The 12,721-nt window shown below is 33.2% G+C and overlaps 1 protein-coding gene across 1 annotated transcript in view; it reads right to left on the reverse strand.

Moving 5' to 3' along the window:
- Positions 1-12,721, reverse strand: part of LOC103576034 (phenoloxidase-activating factor 2) — a 329,955-nt gene that overhangs the window by 203,990 nt on the left and 113,244 nt on the right. The window lies entirely within an intron of this gene.

Raw genomic sequence — 12,721 nt, forward strand, 5'->3', positions numbered from 1 at the left:
AACCAAGAGCTTGACTTTCTTGACTTGCATTTTCTTATTTTTGTTTCAAACAATAGCCACTAGTTAGTTTAAGAAATATGACTCTTTAAATAGATAAGTTGAATTTTATAGAATAAAATATTTTATACCTACACAGTTAAAAAATTTGTGTTAAATTTAACACAAATCACATGTTCCAAAAAGTCCACTCAATTTCTTGTGTTAATTTAACACATTATACTTGTGTCAAACATTAACACAAGCTTTAGTATTGAATAGATTAACACAAAAATTTTGTAAATTTGGCATTTTCTTTTAAAGGCTCAGATTTTTTTGTGGGAGAGAGGGGGAGCATAAAAATGATGATTAAAAATTCCAACTGGTTCAGGCTGGAGTACCAAAGGCACTAGCTGTCAGGTTGTAAAATGATGAGAGGGCTCAGATTTTTTTTTGAGGGTTGGGCAAGGGCAGAAAAATAATGATTAAAAATTCCAATTGGTTCAGGTTGAAGTACCAAAGGCACTAGCTATCAGATTGCTCAATAGTGGAAGGGCTCAGATCATTTTATGGGGGAGGAGGCGTAAAAATACTGAGTAAAAAATCCAACTAGTCCAGGCTGGAGTACCGAGGGATCTAGCTGTCAGATTGCTCTGTGACGAAAGCGCTCAGGTATTTTTCTGTTCCCCCCCTCCTACCTACGAAAATCTGAGCCCTTCCGCCATTGAACAATCTGAGAGCTAGTGCCCTTTGTACTTCAGTCTGAACCAGTTGGTTTTTTAAAATCGTTAATTTTCTGCCCCCCCCCCCCCCAACAACAATTTTGAGCCATTTCATGATCTTACATCCCGACAGCTAGTGCCCTTGGTTCTCTAGCCTGAACCAGTTGGAACCTTTAATCATTATTTATCTGCTCCCCAACTCCTTCCCTCTCTAAAAACTTAAGCCTTTCATTATCTTACAACTTAGCAACTAGTGCCCTTGGTACTCCAGCCTGAACCAGTTGGAACTTTTAATCATTATTTTTCTGCCCCCCCCCCCTTCCTTCACAGAAAAATCAAAGCCTTTTCATCGTCTTACAACCTGACACCTAGTGCCGTTGGTACTCCAGCCTGAACCAGTTCATGTTTGTAATGCTTTTAAAACATGGATTTCTCATTTGGGATGTCTGAGACGTTTAAGTTACGATTGTAACGCTCGAGACGTTGGAAAAAACACTTCAGATTTCGACTCGGGATGTTGTGTTAAATTTAACTTGAAAAGTATGTTAAATCTACATTTTTTTAAATGTAGCTTTAACAAACTAGTACGCGTCAAATGAACTCAAGTATTTGGTTAAAAATTCAACGCAAATAGTCAATTATTTTGACTTAAATGGAATGTCAACGTATTAATGTTAACATGTCAACATAAATTAATACTTGAAATGTTATCATAGGAATTCTATAAATTGTACTTCCTTAAAATAATGCCCACGGTGCATGTTGTGCGGCCGGCGGGGGTTTCATTTACCCGTGGCGCATCGTGGGCAACGTAGGCGGGTCTCCCATCTGCTGGCCTACTATTCGTACAACAACTTTTGCATTGGGCTAATTCCCCAATGTGAAGTATACTGAGTTCAAGACAATCTTGAACACAAAAGTGCTCCCCACAACCAGTCCTTATCAGATGAGGGCTACCCACTAGCTGAGCGGGGCACCGAGACCCTGAATGATGACGACCTTGGCGAACAACAGACTAAATTTAGGTAAACGAAGGAATTACGAGCCGATCTCCTGATGTGCTATAATAGCAGTGAACCGGAGCGGAGAGGCTACATGGCTAGGATGCATGTTCTCTGGAGTGATATACACCCTAACCATAGCTATTTTTCAAAACAACATCTTCGTGATTATGCCTCTTATCTCCGGCAAACACGGAGATCACTGTTAATGAACAGACGGTTATCTCATCGTCTGTCCTTTCCAGTATAGCTGCATCAGGAAAGACGCCGTTCTTTCGAAGACACTGACGATGAATTCGACACATGGCAAGTATATATCTCTAAGAAGATACATTACCAAAAACACCTACTCGACACGGAAAACCACGAACTATCTGCTCGGATTCAAGAAGACTCAACTTTGCTCACCATCAATCAAGCTGTCTACGATGCTGCTTCCTCACTCTTACCTTCAGCAAGGAGAAACGCTTCTTCTCCTCAGGTTAAGATGAAAGGGCGCCTCGGGCAGCTTTCACTGAAGATTGATGATCTCCAGAAACATGTCTCCCGCATTCAGTGTGTGATTGAGTATGTAAATGCACGTAAAGAATTTACATCTAAAGTCCACCACAAGGCGGCTGGACTACGATATCAGCATCACACACTGAATAAGGAGAATCTTCTTAACATCAAAGAAGGTTCCCTCAACAGGTTGCGGGCTCTAGTGACTGCTAAAAAGTCACTAGAGAAAAAGCTGAAGCGGCTTACCGATAACTCTTTGTTTCGGTTAAGTCCTTCACGCTTTCTGATACCTAATACCTCTGTTTCTGGCGATCCCCCATCCATCGAGCGAGTAGAAGCTTTCTGGTCCGAGTGGTATGGTGATCAACCGAAAGTGAATCGTGACACTCCAGCTCTCAACGACTTCGAGGCAATTTGTCGACAACATCGCAACGACAATGCTGATGGAGAGAGCCTTGAAGTCAGCGTGGAAGAAGTTCGTTCAGCTCTAAATAATGGTAAGAACTGCGCTGCTCCGAGTCCGGATGGCATTAACTTGTTTTGGTGGAAAAAACTAACTTCTACCCATAGTCATCTGGCCCGAATTTTTATAGCGTTCATTAGAGGTAACGAACCAATTCCATGTTGGCTTGTAGAAGGGCGAATCATGCTCATCCCTAAAAAAGGTGACATGTCTGACCCAAAAAACTACCGGCCTATCACCTGTTTTAATACGGTTTATAAGATTTTTACTAAGATCTTAAACAATCGCATTCTGGACGTGATAGATCCTGGATGGCAGTGGATATACGAACAGCGTGGCAGTAAAAAAGGCCTGTCAGCTTGCAAAGAGAATCTGTTAGTGGATCGTTGTGTCATTCAAGACACGATCTACTATCAGCGCAACCTATCAATGGCCTGAATTGACTACCGCAAGGCATTTGACTCAACATCTCATGAGCTTATTCTCTTTTTGCTCGAATGCCTTGGGGTCAATCGCGACGCAGTAGGATGCATTCGGCGTACGATGCAGCTTTGGCAAACACGGATCCATATTTCATGTGGCAACGACAATCGTGTAACCGATAATGTACAGTACGAACGAGAAGTCTTTTAGGAAGATTATCTGAGCCCTCTGCTGTTTTGCATCTCAATGCTGTCAATATCTGTTGCGCTACGCCGCACCCATGGATACTCAGTGGCCCACCAACTGATCAGAAGTATTCGATCACCCACTTACTCTACATGGATGATTTGAAGGTGTATAATCCTGATGAGGAACACCTTCAGACAGCCTTGAATATCGTAAGAGAGTATACCCGGGATGTCGGCATAGCTGTTAAGTTGGACAAGTGCGCAGCGTTAATCTGATGAAGATTAAGTGTTCTGATGTGCGAGAAGATATCGAGATAGTACACTACTGGAAAAAATGGAAGGATCAAAAAAAAATTCCAAATCTTTGGGTGATTTTCAACAGGCCGTAACTTCGAGAGAAATGGTCGTACAAGGAAAAAAAAGGGAATTGTAGCTCCACGTGTCTACTTTCTGCATTAGAACTTTGAAAATTATTAGTGTCAGCGGTTTTTGAGTAATCTTAGTAAAACCAGCGACAAAAAAATTTTCAAATTTTTTCGACTTTTTTTATTTAATCTACGGGCGTGGGAAAATTTTTTTTTGCTCAACCACTCTGAAGATCGGATACCTTCGTTCTTCAGCTTTAATTTCATTTTTTATAGACCTTGATACGTCCACTTGTCACCGAGATATCGGTCTTCGTATGGAAAAGGATCCTTTTGTCTGTGATTATCGATGTCTCAGCAACCAATAATTACACAGAAAGTTAATCGTGGGTTTCAAAAACTTTAATAAATTCCCTTGTATGATTAGCCATTTTTTTTTCTGAAAAAAAATTGTTTTCCTTTCGTCACATGAACTTGAAAATGCAATAAATAAGGGCTTTTAATGGTTTTTTTTAAAATCAAGCTCTGACTCGAAAAGATCGTAGAAATCAATAATGTTGAGTGTGCATTTTGCAGTTCAATATGCCGACAAAAACCCAACAAAAAGTCAGATTAATCCAACTAGCCGTTTTTTTTATTCACTCGATCGAATTTTTGAAAAAATTAAAGAATCACTTTTTTTGCTCTGAAAAGCTCATAATCTTTAACAAAAAAAAAAAAAAATTTTCCGAGCTTCGTCCACATTTTCATCCCAAACAGTGCTCAAATTTAGAAAAAAAAAAAAATTTTTTTTTAAAAAACAATTCTTTTTGAGAATTTTTTTTTTAACGACTTTATGAAATTTAAGAGACCACAGAATGCAGCGAAGGAAACGTGTTGAAAATGGTTGAGCGTTGGTCTCTCGAATTTTTAAAAATTGTTCAAAAAAAAAAAAATTCCAAAAAAATTACTAATAATAATAATAATAATAATAATAATAATAATAATAATAATAATAATAATAATAATAATAATAATAATAATAATAATAATAATAATAATAATAATAATAATAATAATAATAATAATAATAATAATAATAATAATAATAATAATAATAATAATAATAATAATAATAATAATAATAATAATAATAATAATAATAATAATAATAATAATAATAATAATAATAATAATAATAATAATAATAATAATAATAATAATAATAATAATAATAATAATAATAATAATAATAATAATAATAATAATAATAATAATAATAATAATAATAATAATAATAATAATAATAATAATAATAATAATAATAATAATAATAATAATAATAATAATAATAATAATAATAATAATAATAATAATAATAATAATAATAATAATAATAATAATAATAATAATAATAATAATAATAATAATAATAATAATAATAATAATAATAATAATAATAATAATAATAATAATAATAATAATAATAATAATAATAATAATAATAATAATAATAATAATAATAATAATAATAATAATAATAATAATAATAATAATAATAATAATAATAATAATAATAATAATAATAATAATAATAATAATAATAATAATAATAATAATAATAATAATAATAATAATAATAATAATAATAATAATAATAATAATAATAATAATAATAATAATAATAATAATAATAATAATAATAATAATAATAATAATAATAATAATAATAATAATAATAATAATAATAATAATAATAATAATAATAATAATAATAATAATAATAATAATAATAATAATAATAATAATAATAATAATAATAATAATAATAATAATAATAATAATAATAATAATAATAATAATAATAATAATAATAATAATAATAATAATAATAATAATAATAATAATAATAATAATAATAATAATAATAATAATAATAATAATAATAATAATAATAATAATAATAATAATAATAATAATAATAATAATAATAATAATAATAATAATAATAATAATAATAATAATAATAATAATAATAATAATAATAATAATAATAATAATAATAATAATAATAATAATAATAATAATAATAATAATAATAATAATAATAATAATAATAATAATAATAATAATAATAATAATAATAATAATAATAATAATAATAATAATAATAATAATAATAATAATAATAATAATAATAATAATAATAATAATAATAATAATAATAATAATAATAATAATAATAATAATAATAATAATAATAATAATAATAATAATAATAATAATAATAATAATAATAATAATAATAATAATAATAATAATAATAATAATAATAATAATAATAATAATAATAATAATAATAATAATAATAATAATAATAATAATAATAATAATAATAATAATAATAATAATAATAATAATAATAATAATAATAATAATAATAATAATAATAATAATAATAATAATAATAATAATAATAATAATAATAATAATAATAATAATAATAATAATAATAATAATAATAATAATAATAATAATAATAATAATAATAATAATAATAATAATAATAATAATAATAATAATAATAATAATAATAATAATAATAATAATAATAATAATAATAATAATAATAATAATAATAATAATAATAATAATAATAATAATAATAATAATAATAATAATAATAATAATAATAATAATAATAATAATAATAATAATAATAATAATAATAATAATAATAATAATAATAATAATAATAATAATAATAATAATAATAATAATAATAATAATAATAATAATAATAATAATAATAATAATAATAATAATAATAATAATAATAATAATAATAATAATAATAATAATAATAATAATAATAATAATAATAATAATAATAATAATAATAATAATAATAATAATAATAATAACAACAACAACAACAGCAACAACAACAACAACAATATTGGTCACGATTATAAAAATAACAATAACTATTATTTTTAGAAAATGAAGTACTTATTTCTTCAAAATTATAAAATTTTACATAAAATAATCTGTTATTATGACATTTGTTCCTTTAAACTCATATATATTTACTTTGGATATACGACAAAGTATACTATGTTTCGCAAACATCCTATTTAAAAAATGAAAATTAAACACGCACAATAAATTTCAGAAGAATATTCAATCATTAACTTTTAAGCAATATGGTGATTTTATAAATTGTGTTGGATGATTATGATTAATCAAATCATTGTAAGGATATTATGTGACATAAAAATTGAATAATTTCAATGAATCAATATACATCTACCTGACCTAGTAGTGAAAATATTTTTTATTCTGGAATTCACATAGTCAGGTATTAGATAATTCCAAACTATTCGATTAACAAGCAAATTTTTGTTGCACAGAAGTATAACAAAAATTTGTTGTCCAGGAGGACAATGCACGCAAGACGAGTGAGCGTCCTCTCACAAACAACAGGAAATTTGTGTTGACTTTACTTCTTCAGTAGGTTATGAAATTTGATTAACACAATGTTTGAGTTAGTATCTACACAAATTAAATGTTGTCTATAATATATAACAATTTTTTTGTGTTAAGCTAACAAAAATAATATGCAAGAAATCCTCGCCTCTCACCGTATAAATTCTTGGAATTTAGTATGACAGAGGGAACAACCGTGCTAAGTCTGGTCGCGCCTAGTATTCTAGTCGAATATTAGGAGGCCACTAGAAGATGGACTCGACCTTCAGGAACCAGATATTAATAAATTTTATTTCAATTAATTTAAGTATCTAGGGTCGTTTGTAATCTTTTTGTGATAGAGGAAAGTGATTGTAAAAAAGGCTGAAATAATTCCAATAAAAGTTAGTTTTAATTTTCATCAAGTAAGCACCTTGCTTTTATTTCATTTTACCTTAATTTCTTATGACAATCTCGCATTCTTATGAAAAACTAATATCCTTATGACAAACTAATATTTTATATTGTCTCCCGGACGTTTCCAGACACACACACACACACACACACACACACACACACACACACACACACACACACACACACATTAATATATCGTCGCCTGGACATTAAGCCTTAATAATTTTGTCCCCTGGACGCTAACTAACGATTTTATTAAAAATACATCCCCTGGATGTATATTTATTTTAATCTAACATGTCCACTGGACTTATGTTACAGATAGTTTATTTTACTTACAATTCCTCGACTCTACTTCACTCTATTTTATGCCGTCTTAACAATCACTTTCTTTTATTTATATACTAGAACTTTATATTTTCAGTATAAAAATTTTAATAATAAAATTTCCACAGTAATCTAAACTTATTAAAGTTTCGCTAAACTTTTTTAATTCACTTTATATTTAGTAATTAATTTTTGGCGACTTAATTGAATTATTGATTAATTAATTTTTCTGACAATTATCGTTACACGCTCAACTAAAATTCATAAACTTGATTCACTCGATTTTTCTCTGATAATTATCATTAACATATGCTTCAAAAATTCACATACTCAATTTACTTATGACAGGATTTCCGTTTCCGGTGACAGTGAGAGTGTAAGTGGTTTTGTGGCAGGCAAAATTTTTTTTGGGAAGTAGGTGAAGATAGGGGGAAAAGAAAGGTGGAAAATAGTCGGTGAGAAATAAAGAACTTTTTAGAGTGCGGGGAAATAAAGAATTGAAAAGGGTGAAAGGAATAAAGGAGCGTTTTTCGAGTGAGTTAGTGAGGGATCAAGAAAGTGAGGTTAAAGAGGTAAGTCTTGAGGGGGCGCGGGAAAGAGGGAAAGCTGGAGTGTAGAGTCGGAAGTACCAGGGGGCAACGCCGGGTGGGTAAGGAAGAGAGTAGTGAGTAAGATAAGGTAGAAAATTAAGGAGAAAAATTTCAAGTGTATTGTAAGTAGGTAAGGAAGGGGGTCAGTAAAAGAGCCGAGCAGAAAGCAGGATGGGCGATGAAGAAAGCTTGAAAAGACCGGTTATAAATAGAGTAAAGCTGAGTAGAAGGGGAAGTGAAGGGGAACTGGTAGAGGCAATACTCAGAGGAAAGAGAAAGAAAAGGGAACATGAGGGAAAATAAGATTGTGTAACCGGGAAATTTCAGTTTCATTTTTATTTGTATTATTTAAATTTGCCTCCTTTGTCATGGTACGACTGCGCACTCGGCTTCAAAATTCACAGTAGTTCATATCCCGTTCTTGTTGACTACTGAAGTCAAGATCCTGAGGGAGGATTCAAGACCGCAAGTCTCGAGTATAGAGGGCGTTTCACCAGAGTATAAGAGTCAGGAACACTCGGCCTCTTCATCTTTCGTTGGCTGGACAACATCCTGGGAGAACTTTTCATTCCATCAGGCCTGGTAGGCCCCAGTCTCTGTCACCACCTGGAGACACCATATTTGGGTTTCGGTGCAATTTACAAACTATCGTGGAAACCTCGGCCGTATCATTGTCAACTTGGATACGTAAGCTGGACAAGTCTTCGTCGGCGGGAGAGCCCTTACTTACCCAGCTTATGGTAAATATTGTATCAAGTGCATTGGAAGGTCATGTTATTATGGAGAGTTGGGTTAGTTTGAGCAGGAAGGATGGAAGCCTGGACACCTCGCCTTGTTTTTGGGATTACAAGTGTGCAGTGAGTTTATATAAGTGTTTTGTACGCGAGGCAAACCGTTAATTGAAATATTGTCATTCTAATTAGTTTTCCGGGTAAATTTATAATTGTGAGATGTGTGAGAGTGAGTCAGCCACGTGGGCATGAGTTTAAGTACGCCATTTTGAGAACATGTTACATTGAGTGAAGTAGAGTCTCTTCAATATTGTCGGGATTGAATATTTATGTTATAGAGTGACATAAAGTCTATTTAACGTTCGAATTTAATAAAAATTAATAGTCAATTGATTGTTCATATTATCACCACTGAGTATAGTTAATCATATTTCTTATCCTTCAATTAATTATTCCTAGTGACCAGGAAACGGGTGGATCCCCGACCCTGGCAATTTCATTGTATCTAAGCTAGCCTAACCAGTCGACTCAGTACCAAGAGGCTGGGCTGACTGTTAATAATAAAAAAATCTCTTGGTGGCGTCTAACATGTAATCCTTGCCAGTCGCCATTGTGATCGTGACTTGTAGGTTTGGGTCACCTTAGCACACCAAAAGGTTCACGGTTATAATTGTCAGAAGGTAAGGAATTAAATATGGAGGAGATGAAAAAAATGGTAGAATGGATAATGAAATCGGATTGTGGTAAGATTGGGGCGAAAGTGGAGGAGTTGGCTTTCGAGGCTAAGAAGGAAAGAGAGGAAATGAGGAGGTGATGAGAGGAGGAGAGGGTGGCAATGAAAAAAAAAATATAGGATCTAAAGAAAAAATTAGGAAGCTTAAAAAAGGACAGGCAGGAAGGTAGGAACAATGGTAAAGAAGCAAATGAAGTACAGATGGAAGACGAAGGAGGAGGGGGAAAAGTGATTGAGGAAAGAAGGATAAGGGAGTTAGAAATCAAAATGGAGAAAGGGGAAAGAGAGACGAGAAGGAAAAATATTGTGATCAAACGAGTTAAATTAGGTGAAGAAGAGGATTATGAGAAGGAGGTAGATAAAATATGGGGAAAATTTGGGGAAAAGGGTGTAGGGTAAAAATGAAAAAAGTAGGAGGTGTAGATAGAGAGAGAAGGGAAATAGTATGGGTGGAGCTAGAGGGGATAAAGAAAAAGAAAGAAATTATGAATACGAAAAGAAAATTAAAAGGGGAGCGGAAAAGAATCGATGATGATTTAGTGGTAGATGAAAGGAGGGCCAGGTGGATGATTGAGAGAGAGGCACAGAAAGAAAGAATGCAAGAAAAAAGTGTAAAAGTGAAGTATATGAAGATGTGGGTGGATGGGGAATTGAAAGTGTGGGACGAAGTGAATGAGATTTGGGTAGCGAGAGTGAGAAACGACTAAGAATAAGGGAAAGGAAGGTGGGGGATGGAGGAAGCGGGAGAAGGAGAAAAAAAAAGTTGTATAAGGTTGGTTTCTGGAATGTGGCGGGACTGAAAAATAAGGATGAGGATTTCTGTATTGGGTTGAAGAATTGGAATGTGGTGGTGATGATTGAAACGTGGCGAGCTGACAAGGGATGGAAGGGAGTTTGTAGCAGATATAAAAAAGGATTTAAATGGGAAATATAAGAGGCAGTGGGCAGTAAGGGAAGAGGTTGACTGAAAGGAGTAATGGTGATGGGGATAAAGGAAGGGATATAATTAGGAAGGGCTGGAGAACGTGAGGAAAAAGGGTCGATGGAGACAGAAGTGGAAATAAGGAAGGAATGGTGGTGGATAGTAGGAGTGTATATTACCGGGGATTTAGATAAGAAGTTAGAGCTGTAGGCTAAGTGGGTAGAAGAAGTGGAGGGAAAAGTGATAATAGGGGAAGATTTTAATGTGAGGACGGGAGAGGAGGGCATATTGTTCAGAGGGAATGGGGAGGAGACAGGTGTGGGGAGAAGGTTGAAAGATAAGGTAGTAAATAAGGAAGGAAGGAGACTGTGTAGTCTACTAGATGAAGGAGGGTCGGGAATGTTAAATGGGTCAGTGAAAGGAAATGAGGAGGGAAATCAGACATTTACAGGTGAGAGTACCCGATAGCTTAATCAAACCAATTTAATATAGTGGAAACCTAAAACATGCAAACCTTCTCAATAAGACAATTTATAGATAAATTGAGTAAAATATAGATAGCCCGAACTGGGAATCGAACCCAGACCATGTCGGTATCGCACCGAGTGCTCTACCAGTTGAGCTAACCGGCACTATACTATATTCCGTTCAATTTATCCTGTCATCATGGGATGATCGGTTACAGATTATGTAGTGATGAGTGATGCGATAAAGGGAAGAGTGGAAAGGCTAGAGAAGGTAGAGAGGGCGGATTCTGATCATCTACTGGTAGTAGTATGAATTGACGGAGAGAGACAGAAAGACGGTGAGGGAAGGGGTAACTGGAGAGAAGAAGGTGGTAGGGGATATGGACGGAGAAAGGGAGTTAGATGTTTAGAGAAAGTTTTAGGGGCTGGGAGTGGGGGGATAAACGGGTAAAAGAAGGGTAGGCGTCACTAAGAGACAGGGTGAGAAAGGGTATAGGTGAAACAATGAAAGTGAGAGGTAAAAGAAGTGTGAATGGGTTGTAGGATGAGAAATATAGAGAGGCTAAGAGGAGGTTGAGGAAGGAGCTGAAGTTAGTTAGGGAGAAGGAAGGAGATGTGGGAAGAAGAAGGGAAAATACAAGGAAGAAAAAAAAAGGTTCAGGAAATTATGTGAGGACAAAAGGAAGGAGGGGAGGGAGAGGTAGGAGGAGAAGTGTAAAGCAATAAGAACGGAAGTACTGGTCTGGAAAGTGGTGAACAAGGGAAGAAAGAAAAGTAAGGAAATTAACGATAGTATTGACATGAAGAATTGGGATAGATACTTTCGGGGTCTGCTAGGGGGGTTGGAGGGTAGAATAGTCAGAGAGGTAGTGGGGGAAAGAAGTTGTGAAAATGAAGAGACGGGAATTACTTTGAAAGAGGTTAGGGAGATAATAAAAAGGCTGAAAGATAAGAAAGTAATGGGGGAGGATGGTATACCGAATGAAGTACGGAAGTATGGGGGGGAGGAAGTAGTGGTAGCGTTGTGGGAGTTATGTCGTAAGGTGTGGCATAGCGAAGGGTGGCTGGAGAGTTGGAGGGACGGGGGATGATACCAATAGTGAAGAAAGGAGAGTGTAAAATAGTCGAAGTGTACAGGGGGGGTGACGCTAACTCAGACGGCGTATAAGGCGTATGTAGTTGTGCTAGAGAAGAGACTGAGAGAAGAAGTAAAAGGGAAAGGGTTGCTACCACCGAGTCAAGCTGGGTTTAAGAAAGGAATGGTAACGATAGATAACGTGGATGTGGTAAATTATTTGATGAATATGGAGGTTAGGAAGAAGAAAGGGAAGTTAATGCTGTTGTTTGTAAACTTGAAGGCAGCCTGACTTGGTGGATAGGAGGAAGTTGGTGGAATGTTTGAGAAAGAGGGGGGTCGGGGAAGGGCTGGTAAGGAGGTGTGAGGTAGT

The sequence above is a fragment of the Microplitis demolitor genome, chromosome 9, assembly GCF_026212275.2.
Source record: "Microplitis demolitor isolate Queensland-Clemson2020A chromosome 9, iyMicDemo2.1a, whole genome shotgun sequence".
NCBI classification, from domain to species: Eukaryota; Metazoa; Arthropoda; class Insecta; order Hymenoptera; family Braconidae; genus Microplitis; species Microplitis demolitor.